General features: G+C 36.1%; 1 protein-coding gene across 1 annotated transcript in view; it reads right to left on the bottom strand.

Moving 5' to 3' along the window:
• The window catches only part of LOC118738142, a 45,345-nt gene that overhangs the window by 25,515 nt on the left and 4,209 nt on the right, over nt 1–15,621 (bottom strand). The window lies entirely within an intron of this gene.

Genomic DNA, 15,621 nt, shown 5'->3' with positions numbered 1-15,621 from the left:
GTAAGTTAGTCTTTTAAGAAGGTGACATATTTATATGGTAAAATCGGTTGTATATATGTACATACATACTTACATATGTCTCTATCACTTGAGTATAGTCGAGCTAAGTATATGTATGTGCATTTGTTTTTGAGTATTCAAACTTCTCCAGGGTGTCACGTCAATAAGAGACGTGAACATCCACTTTGACAGTCAATCAGGGACCTAAACCCACTGATGATGCCCTCAAAATTGGTAAGGAAGTGCCTGAAGTCCCTCTTAGTGTTGTTTTAAAAGTAGGCTTTCATAGATACAAGTCGAACTTGACATTGCGGGAAACAGCAGTCTTGGACAAATGGATGGACCTCATTTCAGCTCAGCGAACGTAAGTCGAAATGAAGGATATGTACAGTGGGAAAGTCCTTCTGCCCCAGATTTATCGGAGGCGGTCAAAGGAGCTTCTTTTACCTTACCAACACACACCTCTCGCTTTTATTGGTGGTTCTGACACGTCCATTGTTCGATCTGAATTCCAGCGGTGGTGTTAGAAATCACATCTGATCTTTACTGCCGCAATTGCCGGAAGATGATGAAGTGGAAATTAACTCAACCCCTTCTACCAGGTAGTGCAGCTTTCGCGCTACTAAAATTTAAGTATCTTGGCTCGCACTTAGTTAGCAACCCTGTGAAACCTTTTTGAACTGGTATCAGCCGTCTTCCTTACTAGCGTTTCATCGACTGACTAGTGGTTGCAAGCCAACCTAACCTTACTTGTGGTCGTAAGTGGCGTAGAATATTTCTATAGGGGTTTTTTCATACGAGTGGAGTTTAAAACGCTATTTTCGAAGAAATTAGCATCATTAATAGGATGAACTCCATATTAAAGCTTTTCGCAGACCACTTAACATAAGCCTTGAAAGAAACAGGTGGAAATTTTTAATTTAATGAAAATGCGAACCTTTTTTCTGCGAATAAAAAAGTCAACAAGGACAAGGACATTAGTCTACATTTTTGTGAATCAAGGTACAAAACTCTAGCTGTTCTAGAAAGTTGTTCCTTGCATATACATTCTTTGGTGGAGAACCCCGAATATCTCGGCAAAGCAATCCACCTGCAATTAAATCAACAACGAAGTAACATAGTTATACCGATTTCGTTATAGTTACTAAATCTGGTGTGGATAGAAATATATTTAGTTGACGAAACTGATTATTTTCTCGGTGTGGTTTACAACCTGCGGCCAGAGTTGGAAAGTGTAGACAGAAATTTTGTAGGATTTGCCGGGAAAACCAAAACAACTGCTTTTTCCAAGTACTCAGGCAGTATTGAAAATTGTATTTAAGACCTGGAAGGAATTTGAGGAAAGGGATATATAGGTGGGGTGGGAATTTATTGCTGATCGGCAAACTTACCAGACTCCTTTATGAATCTGTTGAGGGAAAGAGAATGTACCTCGTCCACTCTCAATATATCCGACCCAAAAATGGACTATCTAATAGTAGCGAAGGCCGGACAGCGGCAGAGAAAATGCTTTGTACTATCCTCATCCATCAAACAAGATGTGCTCATCAATGGTGACCATATGTCGTCCCCATGGATTGTGCCCCGTAATCAGTTCTATCACAGCTCGTACATCACTCCTTCTTTGTCTGAGAAGGTACATTAGATGAGTCGGTCTTCTCTTGTCAAGAGTTCAATCGGTGGCCACTAAGATCCACTGTGGCACCCAGGAGATATATTTTCTCAAGACCGAGCCCTACACGTTCTTAAACTATCCCGACTTTGGACGATTTTTCTGTGTTGAGACCGTACCTAAGCTGTCCGGGACCTCAAAGAAATTACTCACCACACATATAAGGTGGATTCCTCGAAGATCGAGACATTTGCACAGGATGGGTTGAGGGAATTCGAACTGTTACTCGCCATAACAAGTGACAACCACAGACATCGTTACACGGCTTCGACATTCCGTGCGCCTATCCAGACTCTGTGTTTCAGATTGTATCCAAATTATTCCTCCTACTGTTGGAAGTTTGTATTTGGTTTCGAATTATGAGAGCAGGAGTCTCATGCAATCGTCCTCTTCTTCGTTGGTGTACCGGATCGCAGTAATTTTCGACATTCCTGAACACACATTGAGTCAGTCGTTGCCGATCTGATTGTCCATGTTAAAAGGTGTGAAAAAAAATCTGCAATTGTTTGAAAGTCTGTCCATCTTTGAAGATTAGTATTTAGCTGCTGCCTAAAAGAGTATCGGATTCCTTTTCCTTTTCTTCAGAGGAGTTAACTTAGAAGTTGTGTTTAAAGTCGATATCCTTGGTCTCATAGCTTGTCTAAAACAAATCCAATACGTATGTATCAAGGTTGCGGCACCGATATGAATCTTGGACGTCTGACCAGATTCTTCAGGGAAGTTAAGCAATCCTATTTAGAGCGTTTAGCTTATGTCTAACCCTCTGCGACTGACAAGTGTAAAATTTCCCAACGCGTAGACTCGCAGACACCAATATCTATATATGTAAGTTAGATATTTATTAATGTTTTTTTTCGATCTACTTATTAATGAAAATTTCATATATACAAACTAGCCGTTTTTAGTAATCAACGCTATCACACTACCACATCAATTATTAACTCAATCAACAAACAAACCAAGTAATAACGAAATGGAAAATTTATGAAAACTTTTTATGTAATAGTACATCTATGTTAACATCTTAACTAACGCACATACGTGAGTCCATATATGTAATACATTTGTAGGTATGTAAATACATGAATGTTTTAAACTCTTTGCATTGTGCGCTTTCAGTCACGTTCAAATTTTTCAGAATTTTTTTCATACCTTCAAACATTAATTTTAAGTAAAAACAAAGAAATTTGTTGCTCATCTCTTGCGTATTTTGCTACCCTTTCACCTTAATGAAAGCACAAAGAAGTTAGTAAGGAGATAAAATTACAGATATTTTTTTCTTTAATAGCGATAGTGATGACGCTGAAAAGGTTTTGTTCAGCGCATTTCGTGGGTGGTCTCCGTCGCTCCATTCACACCTCCTAATGCCTTACTAATTAATCCACTTTTATTGCAGGGTAAAAAGAAAGCTTTTGTTTTGACTTTCATAAGATTTCAAGCGGCTTACTTCATTTTTGATTTAATTTGGAAATGTTATATATGTACATGGGTGTGCTAAAGCTAGATAACTAATATAGTTACATATGTGTATATTAGGGTGGTCCTTAAAAAATCAAATGAACAATTTTTTTTCAGTCTCACCTCCTCAATCGGTAATACCACGGTCACAGGTATAATATATAAATTTCGGTCCCGATTCGAGTCGGTTAAGCCGTGTCGCAAAGGGCAAAGGCCAAATGCCTTAAAATATTTTTATTTTTTTTTATTCCTAAAATCGAAACTACTAAAGTCGAAGATAACACGTACAAATTTGTATCCCGATTTGAGTCGGTTAAGACGTCTTCATAAGGTTATCTGAAATTTGCCCGCTGTGCGATATGCCTTAATCATCCCCATTCGGGACCAAAATTTATATGTGTTATCTGCGACTTTAGTAGCATCGAAATAAGGGGTTAAGGCTTCGGAGGCTGATGGAAAAATTTGCCTCCTACATTGAAGGACCACCCTAGTTTATATACGTGGGAGGTCTTTTTAAAAATGAAATAACTCTGCAGATAAAATGTTTTCCTTGTTGCAATAAAAGTGTTAACAAAAATAAATATTATAATTGCTTAACTTTCTTCTTCGCTTTATCATTGGCGGATGCAGGAGGAATCGAAAGGGAAAACTATATTAAAATTAATTGTTTTCCAAATAAAATGGCCGCTGTGGTGTAGTGGTAAGCAGTGCGCGCTTTCACTCCGCAACGCCTGGGTTCAAGCCCTGGTCAAAGCAGCATCGCAAAAGATATAGAAAAAAGTTTTTTCTTAACAGCGGTCGTCCCTCGGCAGGCAATGGCAAACCTCCGAGTGTATTACTGCCATGAAAAACAGCTTCTCATAAAAATACAATCGCCGTTCGGAGTCGGCGTAAAACTGTAGGTCCCTCCGCTTTATGTGACAACATCAAGGCACACGCCACAAGTCGCCAATCTATTATTATTATTATTATTTCCAAATATACTTATGCGAATTAAAGTACTACACGTTGTTTTTATCAGCTATTCGGTAGACAAAGTCCTGGAATTCCACCTAGGACAGCGTCTTCAAGAGCTCACATCTGAGAACTCGCTCAAAATCAATTAATTGATTGCTGTAGCGCTGAATTTTTTGACCATATTCTGAGAAAATTGCTAGCGCTAAATTCTATGCACTCGGTTTTGACGGATCTTCAGATTTATTGGGAAAAGCTATGGTTGTTTTTCTCTCACAGGAGTTACTCTGAAAAGTTGTGCTAGACGAAATGAAGAATATGAGCCTTAATACATTTACATACATATAGATATGTATCTCTCTTATTATGCGCAGTCGACGGAATTCGGAAAGGACTAAAAAATGCTGCGAAAGTGCAGTTAAGATGGTTGCAGTACTGCAGGAAAGGTCGATCAGTTTTTAAAAAACTCTTATTCAAATCCTAGGTCCTCTTTGGAGAAGTGTCCGGGATCCCTGGATTCTGGATGCCGGGATTGAAGGCCCTAGTATGTATACACAGAAATCAATACTTACACTTCCCATGACAAACGCGCGCGATTATTTTCCTCTCTTCGAATCATGGAAAATAATTAATTTTGCTGTCCGTTTTTTAGGTGAAGAAGATCAAAAGAAGAACAACTCGTTGATATATAGTTTCATATTTTCCATTGTTAAGTGGCCTGATTAGCTATTAACAACTAAGAAACGTCGATGACTATTAACGACTAGGAAGGAAGGAACAGTCAATGGAAACCCGTAAGCGGAAGTTTTTTAATAAATAAATAACTGCACTTAACGATTTGTGCTTAATGTGTTTTAACTTGTCTTGTCACAGCTGTTAGTACATATATACATTCACACATACATACATACATACATATGTATGTGCATAAAACTACCATTTCATGCCATCCATAAACGTATCGCTGTGTTCTAATTTGTCGACCTCAACGAATTCATTAAAAATTAATTAAAATGAAATAATTGCAAAAACAGCGTTGGCTTGATTTAGCAACATCACAGAGTATAAATTAATAAAGCTATGAAATAAAGAAAAACAATCGCAGTATACTCGTACATAGCCGCTAACAAATGCGAGCAAATGAGGGGAACTAAATCGAGTGGAATCGAATAATGAAAATGATCATTAAAAAACACTTATACGCGCGAATTGCTGCTCAGGTCAGCTACTCAACGGGCCTAATACATTCAAAGCACCACCTGTATGTATGCACATATGTATGTACATTAGAGTGGCGATAGCGAAAACCCAAATGTTATGCCTGTAAAAATGTCAAGTTAGGATTAAAATTTTTTAATCTTTGCTCCAAAAAAAATTCCAATATCGGCCATAGTTTACTCAATTTTCAGCTCTTAGGACGATAAAACAAACGATAAAACTTCCTTACATTTCCAAACTTATTTTCATTCCCAACCTCATATTTTTCCGTGCAAAAACTTTTTATTTCACGACTTTAAAATTTTTCATATTACACTATGGCCACTCTAATGTAGGTATAGCAAATATATGTATGTATGTCTATATACATACATATTGTCTGTGCTGAATGAAACTATATTTTTATAAAAAAAAAATTTACTAGTTTTACAAATGTGCTTTATACTCCTTTAGCTTTTTGTTGCTTTATTCGTTGAGGTAATTTGTAATAAATTCGGGTAAATGTTGAACGCTGTGTGTGGTCATTTGATTGAATAGAGTGATTGTTTTTCTAGTGTATGTATCTATGTACACTTTTATGTGTGTGTATACACATTTACAGAAATCGCTTCATTACATATTTTTGGTATTTTTCACATTTTTTTCGAGTGATACAAATGAGCACACCGAAGATGTAAAACTTTTTTAATTGAGAGCGTTAAAATTGGTTTTAAAGTCATTGGTGTTAAAATCAAATTTTTCTTTTTATTTTTTGCTTAGTGTGGATAAAATTACTGTTACAATTAAAAATAAATTTGCAACATACATCTTTCAACTTTGCAAATGTCAAGTACATATGTATGTACTTACATAAATTTTGGACGATGGACATGTACGGACAAAATTTTCTCTCTTTCATAGTTTAGTTAAGTAATAGCTCAGCCTGCAATGTCCCTTGGGAAGGCGTCAATAGTGAAATTTGAGAGTACTGCTTCTTTAGAAGATCGGTCTTAATGCCACTTAGAATTGCTTCTACCTCATTGTTGCTATAAGTCATCCTTATGATAGCCCTCTACATAGAAGAATTTTCAAGTATGCTGTTGGAAAAGTTGTTGTGGCTCTCCAGTTGTGTATAAGCACGCCATATTAATTCTCTAATGAATTCGGCCACTTCGCTTATGGTAGCTCGTGATAATTATGTTACTAGGTGTCTTCCAAGTGTTTTACGATTAATATTCGAGGGGCCTGGATATTCACATAGGAGGCCAAGCAGACTCCTAGCTTCATCAGCATTCTCATTGTCTGAAGTTGCCCTGAACTTCCGCTTGTAAAGTGCTTGTATCTTTATCAATCGTACACTACCGCTACTACACGGAAAGCACAGGCAGATAGCCTCTCACTCAGCCACTCGGTTTCTTCTCAATTTTCTTTAGATGGGTATAGTGCTTGACGTTCTGAAGTTCATATTGCCTACCATATAGTCCTTCCTAAGAATACGCATTTTTTTAATGATCAACCAATTCCCGTAGTGGCTAGTCCTCCAAAAACCTGACTCTCTGAATCTGACCACCGATTTTAGAGCCACCTTTTTCAGATGAAGAACAATAGGGACTAAATTGAAGGTAGCAACTTCTGTTTTTTTCTGGTAGGATAGAAGTAACGGGTGCACTTCTGCGCAGCATATCTTTGCATGCTTCTTCCTTTACTAACGTTATATTGTTTCTTTAGTCCAGGCCTTCCTATCGAAGTGTAGATCCGTGCTGGTTTGGTCTAGTATGCCACCTGGAAATTTAATCTCAACGATTTCAAAGCTTATGTAAAAGACAGTTATTCTGAAACTCAAAACTGTACGCCCAATTCCTCGGTGTAGCGAGGATAGTCTTTTTCATTTCCATTTATGCTTTCTTTTATCTATAATCAGAAACAGCAGTAAAAATATATCATGAGGTTGAACGGGAATCGCCATTAATGAAATTAAAAAAAAAAACGCTAAAATCGGATTTATTTTTTATGTCTTAAATTCACCCAAATTTTTTTCAGCATAGCGAATTTAATTGATAACTTCACAATTAAAGAAAATTGCATTTTTTACTTTCATTGATTTCATTAAAAAACCATCAATTATACACTACTATTTTCCTTTCTTGTCCATGTGCGTGAATGTGTTTGGGCGCGGGGAAAATCGATTACATTCCAAGGCGCGGCGTCAGGGTGTCTAAAACAATTACATATATCTCAAGTACATACCTACAACACTAGCTTTTCACAGCGTCCATTGCTCCTGCGAGCATCGCCAACCGCGCACACCTGACCCAAAACATCCTGCAGCGTAAATCGAGCAAAGTGCCAAACGCAGCAGTGAAGAGGGCAACTGTCTGGGCAGCCAACTCAGCGCAGGACTAATTGAGACCCTGGGAAGCAGTCAAAGTGCACAGCAGACAAAAGGCTCCAATGAGAAATTACCAAACAAAATAAATATTAATGGCAATAAAATAGATGCCGTACCGAACAAAGGTGGCTGCGTTGGTGGCGGTGGCTACCTACCTACCTACCTACCTACCTACCTACACAAATAAGTATAAAATATACACAAACACTTAAATGCATAATCAAAAGATACATAGATACCAATTGCCACTTGCTGGCCGATGTTGCTGTGGCGGTTGTGTCGGCAGCTTGAAAGCAGATTTTCCTTTTGCTTTTCATTTGACTGTTCGTTCGCCCACGGAGCGGCGAGCGTTGATAAGGTCACAAAAGACTAATCACACAAATATTTGTGTGCATGTTTTGGGGCAAATGCCGCGATTAGTTATTAGATATTCAATATTGAATACTAAATGGTCAGAGTGAAGCCGGTGGCAGAGCGGCACATTTAATGCCAGGCAGGCAGGCAGGCAGGCGGGCGGGCGAACGGTGCTAGATCGCTTCGATCAAATTGGATTCTAGCGCTTCTGTATAATTTGATGATTTTAAGAGCCGTACGTCCACGCACTCGGCTACCTACGTATATATGTATGTAATTGCCGTGAGCATGCGTATTTATGTATATATGTACATCTGTAGTTGCCTAGGTGATGCGTATCCGATTGATGCGGAAGAATGTATTTTTAGTTTAAAAATTTATTTATGTATTCATTTGCGTGGGAATTTCAATATCTTTCAAGTGGCGCTGTGGACTTTGGAAGCGCGGCGGCAAAAAAGAATAAGAAAAAGTGTTAATTGTAGCAAACATTCTCGATGATAATATATTTGAATAAACATTTTGTGTGTGGTAGAAATTAACTAATAAAAAATTGAATGCTAAAAAGGTGCAGCAAGGAATGGCGAGTAGGATGCTGGGAAAATGTTTTGAAAGAAAAATTTTGGTTCATACAGATTTTTCTTTTAATTTTCACCTGTGCCTGCAAGTATCGTCCGAAGGCGACAGCTGAAGTATAACTTTGTGCATACATAGATACATAAATATAATACATGTGCTTTGATATGTGTAGAAATATTGGAATTTATTAACTCAAATTAAGGATATTGGAGTAAATTTCAAATCGCCTCGGCAAGGGTGAAACGCGCTTGATTAAATTTACTCGTGAAATTGTATTCAATTATCACCTTGCATTTAAAGAAAGGGTAGTTCCAGACAAGTAATGGGGAATAATAGACAGCTGGTGCATAGCCGAATTAAAGATTGTCCAGGATAAGAGGATGCAGCTTACTGAAGCGGCGGAAACCTTTCTTTTATTTATGCTTTTAAGGCCAATTATGCAAATAAGCAAGCGTGGAAAACTAAAGGAAATATATAGAATTTTAAAAAATATCCTTTTTTTCTTTCGCTCCTATTTGAGGCAGTTAACATTTTTTAGTCTTTTTTGGCATATCTCTGCTTCAGCTGTAAAATAAAGTATGTGCTGAGAGATAGTTTGTTGAAGTGCTTACCGAATTGCCACCCAAAAGTCAATTAGCATAAGCATGTTATCGCCATTTTGTTGCACTTCTCGTTGATAATTATATTTGATGCTACCTTAGCCTATTTTACAACTTTGGATGGTGTTTGCGGTGTAGGCGAACAATTTTTGTAATTTTTTCATCAAAAATTAGCCCTCGAGGTATACCTTTCCTCCCAAAATACTGTGGTCATCGGACCTGAAGTCCTTTTCATACATTTCTATTGATACCCATCTCTTAGTAATTCATTTCATTTATTAAAAAATTTGAATTTAATATTTTAACAGGTGGCAACTTAAAAAAAAACTCTATTGTCTACAGGTTAAGCTTTTTAATCTGATACTGCATTTTTGAATATAGAACGATCGTGCAAATCTGATGGCAAAAAATTAAAATGCATTAGCAAAAAATGCATTACGTCAAAATGTGCAAAAAATGAGCAGGTTTTTGTTTCGTCTTTCAAAAGCTAAAACCACATATCTACTATTTAATAAAATAATAAGAAATAACATATTTTTACATATATTTTTTATTCATTCCATTAGAATATACCATTTTTTGAAATTTTGATGAAAAAAAAATTTTTTTTTCTGGAATAACGCAGGAACACCCTGTGTTTAATTTTATTCCAAAATTTTTAATCCTGTAGCTCATTACTACCTAGATGGAAATAAAATTTGTCGACTTAAGTGGCTTACTGGGAAATTTCTATTTAATTTAGTGGATATGTTAGCTTTCCAAAAATACCAAACACGTTCATATTGCAGGCAAAGATTTTTCCGATTTTTGCCCACTTAGGCGGCACTGTGCGTCCGGGTATTTTTATTCATGTATCCTCTGTGTAGCGACCAAACTCCCGTTTGGAAGCGAGATAAAATTAGAAGGCGTAAAACCTCGCGTGCGCTGGATTTGGGTCCCGCCACGCTAAAACCCCGCCCAATGAAAAAGAACACCTGTTCTAATTATCAAAAAAAAAACCTTTTAGGGTGCAGAATTTTTGGCTCCAGCAGATAAATCCATAAAATTGGATTAAGAATAAAAAAAAAATAAAAAAATTTTCACCAAAATGTATTTTGGTATGAAAAATACAATTAGATAATTTTTTGCTATTTAATTGATTACCCAATCCAATCCAATGCCGATATCCCGTTAACCACATGTCCGCGCTAAAAAAAATTTTTAGGGCGTAAAATTTGTGGCTGGTGAATGCTCTCCAGCAAAAGAGTCCAAAAAATTACAAAAAAAAAAATTTCGTAAAAAATATATACGTATGTATATTTTTTCACGAAAATTGCTACGCTAGCGGACATAGAGTTAACGGCATTGGCGAGAAATTTTTGTATTTGCTAATTAATTAGCAAAAAATAATCCGATTATTTTTTTTTGTAATTCCGCTGGATTTGCCCCGATGGCGAAACGGAATCTTTATAATGTTTACCATGACTTCGCCTACTTGTCACCAAATGAGTGTAGATATCTCAGTAGCCAAAATTAGTACACTTGGTGCCTCTAATCGCATTCAGCTTTTTTATAGGGTATTATCAACTTATGTCCATAGCTGCCAACCTTTCACCATAGTTTCAAATTTAAGAAGTATTAGAGTACATAGTACCGTGAAAGTTCTTTCCATATATACATAAATCACAAACAAAACAGTTCCATAGATAAGATTAGGCGCCTTGATTATGCAAATAAAAGTAGTATAGGGTGCTTCAAACTTCTTTCACTATTTTAAAGATAAACAAAGACGGCGGCTTGTTGTATCTATCCATAAAAAATTAGAGCTCCCAAAAAAAAGTACTACTCAAGGCTAAGGCGAACAAAACTTTACTTTTGAATAGCAAAGCGAAAGGGGTAACTGAAGTGATCTAATATTTTTAAAATTTGCAAAAATTCAGTACCTTCTGCAGGCCTGCTGGAACAAAGTTACACTAAAACCATTGATTGATTCTTTCTAACTACACCCTGTACTCTCATAACTGTTAAGTAACAACAAATCAGTTTTAATGCTTTTGAGCTTTCTAAATTCACACTGTTATGTTATTTCCCGCAATCTCATTGCATATTGTTGACAGCCGTGAATTCTATTTCACATTTTATTGCCGAATGCATTATGATTGCAGTAATCTTTGAATTATGAAAGTTAGAATTCGGAACCGATTTGTTGTTGAGTTTTCCAACTTTATAAAACATACACATGCATGGTAGCAAATCAAAAGCGCACACATACTCGCACATACATACATACATACATAAATGCTGGTGCCGTCTGCTGTCTCTTGCGACATATTTTACGTTTCTCGAAACTAGCAAAAAGAAATAAGCTAATTAGCTACTGAAACACCACCAGTCTTTACCCGAATCTTTTTTCCCGAATTCAGCCACAAGGTGGGAAAGTCATTAAAAATCTGCATACGGCAATTAACTGCAAGTACTTTGTGAATCGTTCCACTGAAGGAACGAATCAACGTCCACCGCAGTCGAAAGACGGACAACCAAAGATATATTTACATACATGGAAATGCAGCGATATTTATGTATGTATGTACATCTACCTACAAATAAGTAAATACATATTGAAGTGTACGGGGCAGCATTTATGAGTATGTATTTATATATGTATTAGCTTGCATGCCTGTATGTTTGAAGACATGAAGGGCCGCAAAAATATTTTAGAAGGAAAGATAAGGGGTAAGTAGAAAGATGGAATCAGTGATATTTTTGTAGATCAGTTTTTTTGGGCTGATATTAGATAAGCTTCCCTCCTAAGCGCCTTATCTGCAATGATTAGGGCAGTATGCATTTTATAAAAAAAATCTTAAATTTGGTCTTTTTCTTATAAAAAAGGAATAAGGGAACATTTTTTTAACGGAAAATAACCGATTTTTTATTTATGTTGTAAACTAGACGTCCTCACACAGCATGTTCGAGAGCAAGATAAGCTTTTTGTGGAGGGTGAAATAAATTTTTATGAAATATTAAATTTTAAATAAAAATGTCACAATCTTATTAAGTCATTGTACTGGTTAACGAAAAGAACTTTTAAAGCTGCCTCAACGAAACGACACAGAGCGAATACATTGACGTTGAGCACAACTGTTTTAGACATTGCTACTTCTAGGCCTCAAAAATACTGAAAAAACTGCAAATCAATAAAAAAATCCGTGAAGTTTTGAAAATATTCTACATAATAAAATACGAAAACGAAATACGATACCAAAAAGTCCAAGAAAATTGCAAATTTTTCCGAAAAATAAAGAGAAATCCCAAGAAAATCTAGAAAAGTGCCTAAAAATGATCAAATGTCTTAAAGTCGCGAGTATCATTTTTGTCAATGCCTATATATGTATCTAAGACCTCAATGTGGTAATCGTGCAGAGAAATTTTCCACAGACTCTATACGATCCCTTGGAAACCGCCTCCCTTCACTAGTTCCTTGGGCTAAAACTTTGGTCTTGATTAAAGTCCAGCTAAAATTGAGCAAGTTCCTTTAAAAAAAACCCGACAGTAATGGTACAACAACGAGCTTCACCATCCACAGCGCCATAAGCATGTATACTTATGGCTCCAAACTCGACTAAGAGGTCGGACGAGGAGTCTTCTCCCCAGAGTTGGAATTAGAAACGTCGGTTCGGAGTTCGCTCGCCACCCAATTAAAAGACCTAAAGAAAAAATAAAGATTTTCCTCAGCTCTGACCCCTCGGCCCGCCCCCTCTTTTAAGTGCGCCACTGTCGCATAGATGTTGTTGTCGTCAATACAACTTAAACACAAATCTTTATAAACAACCGACAAGCGAGCGCGTCGTCGTGGACAATTTGTCAGCTATTCGCCAGGTAGCGCATATTAGTAAAGGAATGATCAGACTTTATGTTCGAACTGGGAATTAACAAAACGGAACTTAAAAATGCTGCAACGCCACTTAAAGTTTATAACACCGTTTAAGCTTAAAACTGGCTGCTTGCTTACTAGCTGACTCGCTGGCTAACTCCATGACCGCGCTGGCGGCCGAGTGCTCGCCTGAATGACTATTTCAGTGGCTGAATTTTGTGGTTGTTGTCGCTGTATAGATATGGCTGGCTGACTTGCTGGCGACGTGCATATATTATGTGTAGAACTTAAGTTGTGGAAAATATGTGCTTTTAGTCATTTTCTTGTAAATCATTTCAAAGCATTTTTACTTTGGTCATCTACCTACCTACCTTTATGCTCGTTGCATTTTATGCGAAACGACAAAAATCTCTTTGAACTTGCCGAATTGTGGTAAGCAAGCAGTGAGTGGCGATGGGCGTGGTAAATTTAGTTTGCAATTTCATAATGACAACAACAACAACCACTAAGGAAGAGTATAATATTGCCTACATATGTGTAGCCAGGCATATGCATTGTGCATATGTACATATATAGATACATATTTCCGAAGATCTGCGTATGTAAAGACAATAAATACAGAACAAATAGTAGTTCATATGTACAAAGTTTGGAGTACCATCGAAAGGTGACCATCACTAATGAAAAATAAAAGAATTTTTGGAAAGAAGTGTTTTCAATTTTGTATTTCAAATAGTTTCTTTGCGTGAATTTTTCCGGAGAAGGCGACTCTACAACGGAAATTTCATTTATACGTTTAACCCTTTGTCTACCGGCCGGGTCCAATGTATTTATTTACTTGAAAGAGATATTTTTGCTTTGCTAAAACCAATAACTAGGGGTGGATGTGACAGTGTAACAGTTTCAACTATATTATGAAAACACGTGAGTACCTATACTAAGTTTTATCACAATCGGTGGAATTTTTGTATGTTAACGTAATTTTATATAGATGGGAGGCGGGCGTGACGTGGACCAACATTAAAGATGATCGGTTGTGTAAAATATATAACTAAATTTTGCACAAATACTAAATATTGTTGCAATTGTACTAAATTTGATATACAGTATTGACCAATACAATAGCACCCCCATTTCAAAGTGATATTGTTTCCCACTCATGTTTACAGTTTATTCTCTAGCACAACGCATAAAAACCCAACGCAGAAAAAAAATGCAACGAATTTTCAACCAAATTTCAAACTTTTTTCTCAGAAGTGCTAGAATTTTTTGAGTACATAGTTTTAAAGCCCATTCAATTTTAGTCATAGTGGTTAAAATGATAGGATCCAAACCAAATTAGTATGGTACCACCTCTGAGACACCGCCTTTCCGATGCAAAAATTATTATCGAAATCGGTTGACATGATCCAAAGTTATGCGATAACATACATAAAAAATAAAAGTCGGTTAAAAATAAATTGTGTTTAACCGTTATATGGAAGCAAATGCAACTAAAAATTCTAAAATTCGAGGGTAATTTTTAGCCACTTGAAACTTTCACATTGTTAGACTATAATTTAATGGGCTTTAAAACTACCGACTCAAACAAATTCTTACACTTCTGAGAAAAAAGTTTGAAATTTAGGTAAACATTTTTTGCATTTGTTTGTAGTCTTTTAAAAAATTCAAAGCTTGGCATTATATGGGTTTTGTTAGAGAATGAACTGTATTTTAACTGAAAACTCTTAAAAATTAATAATTAAACATAAATGGCAAACAATATCACTCTCAAATGGTGGTGCTATAGATATGGCCACTACTGTATAAAAAATATGTTTTCAGCTGACAGTTCTATCTCATATGATTTTGATCAAATTTTAAATTTTTCTTGACATATACATACCTAAAAACGCTCTGTGCAATATTTTGTTGGTCTGCAACAAACCTTCTATTAGGCTTTGAGGAATTTTTTTCACGTTGAAATATGCGTTTCATTAGGTTACATAATGAAAGAGTTAAGACTTATTGAATTTTGAAGGGTTTCATATTTCAACGTGAACTTTTCAGCTTGAGTTTAAAATTACAATAAAAACATTTTCATTCGTTTTTTTTTTTTTAAATAGATCAAGTGCCTAGTGTGGCACAAAAGCTCTTAACATCACAACCTGAAAACAAAGAGACCTGATTTTTTTTTTTTTGAAATCGGTTTATATTTATCCGTGCCATTTATTTCGACGTGTGAATAGCCGGGAAGACCTTTGTGTGACACTGAGCGCGAATTATTTAAGATAAAAATAAAGAATAATTTGGAATAAAATATTACGTATATTTGAAAACATTATTTTATTACTACTCATGCATTTGATTTCTGATGTTTCTCAATTTGACAGCCTTTCCGAAGTATATTGTATTGCCACGTCTGACACGCTCTTAAGAATATTTCTCTTCAGAAGTCTTCAAGAACTAAAATCTTGCCTCTTGTATTTGATTTTTAATACTTGTTTGCTGCCGGTGCTAGGCATTTCCTTAAACATAAGAGAAGTGTGCTCAAAATGGCAGCACAAAAAAAATTGCTAACAAAGCATTTTTT

This window comes from Rhagoletis pomonella, unplaced genomic scaffold (assembly GCF_013731165.1).
Source record: "Rhagoletis pomonella isolate Grant_MI unplaced genomic scaffold, Rhpom_1.0 Rhpom_scaffold_00004, whole genome shotgun sequence".
Classification (NCBI taxonomy): Eukaryota; Metazoa; Arthropoda; class Insecta; order Diptera; family Tephritidae; genus Rhagoletis; species Rhagoletis pomonella.
Note: the sequence above shows the minus strand (reverse complement) of the source record. Positions and strands in the feature narration are given on the sequence as shown.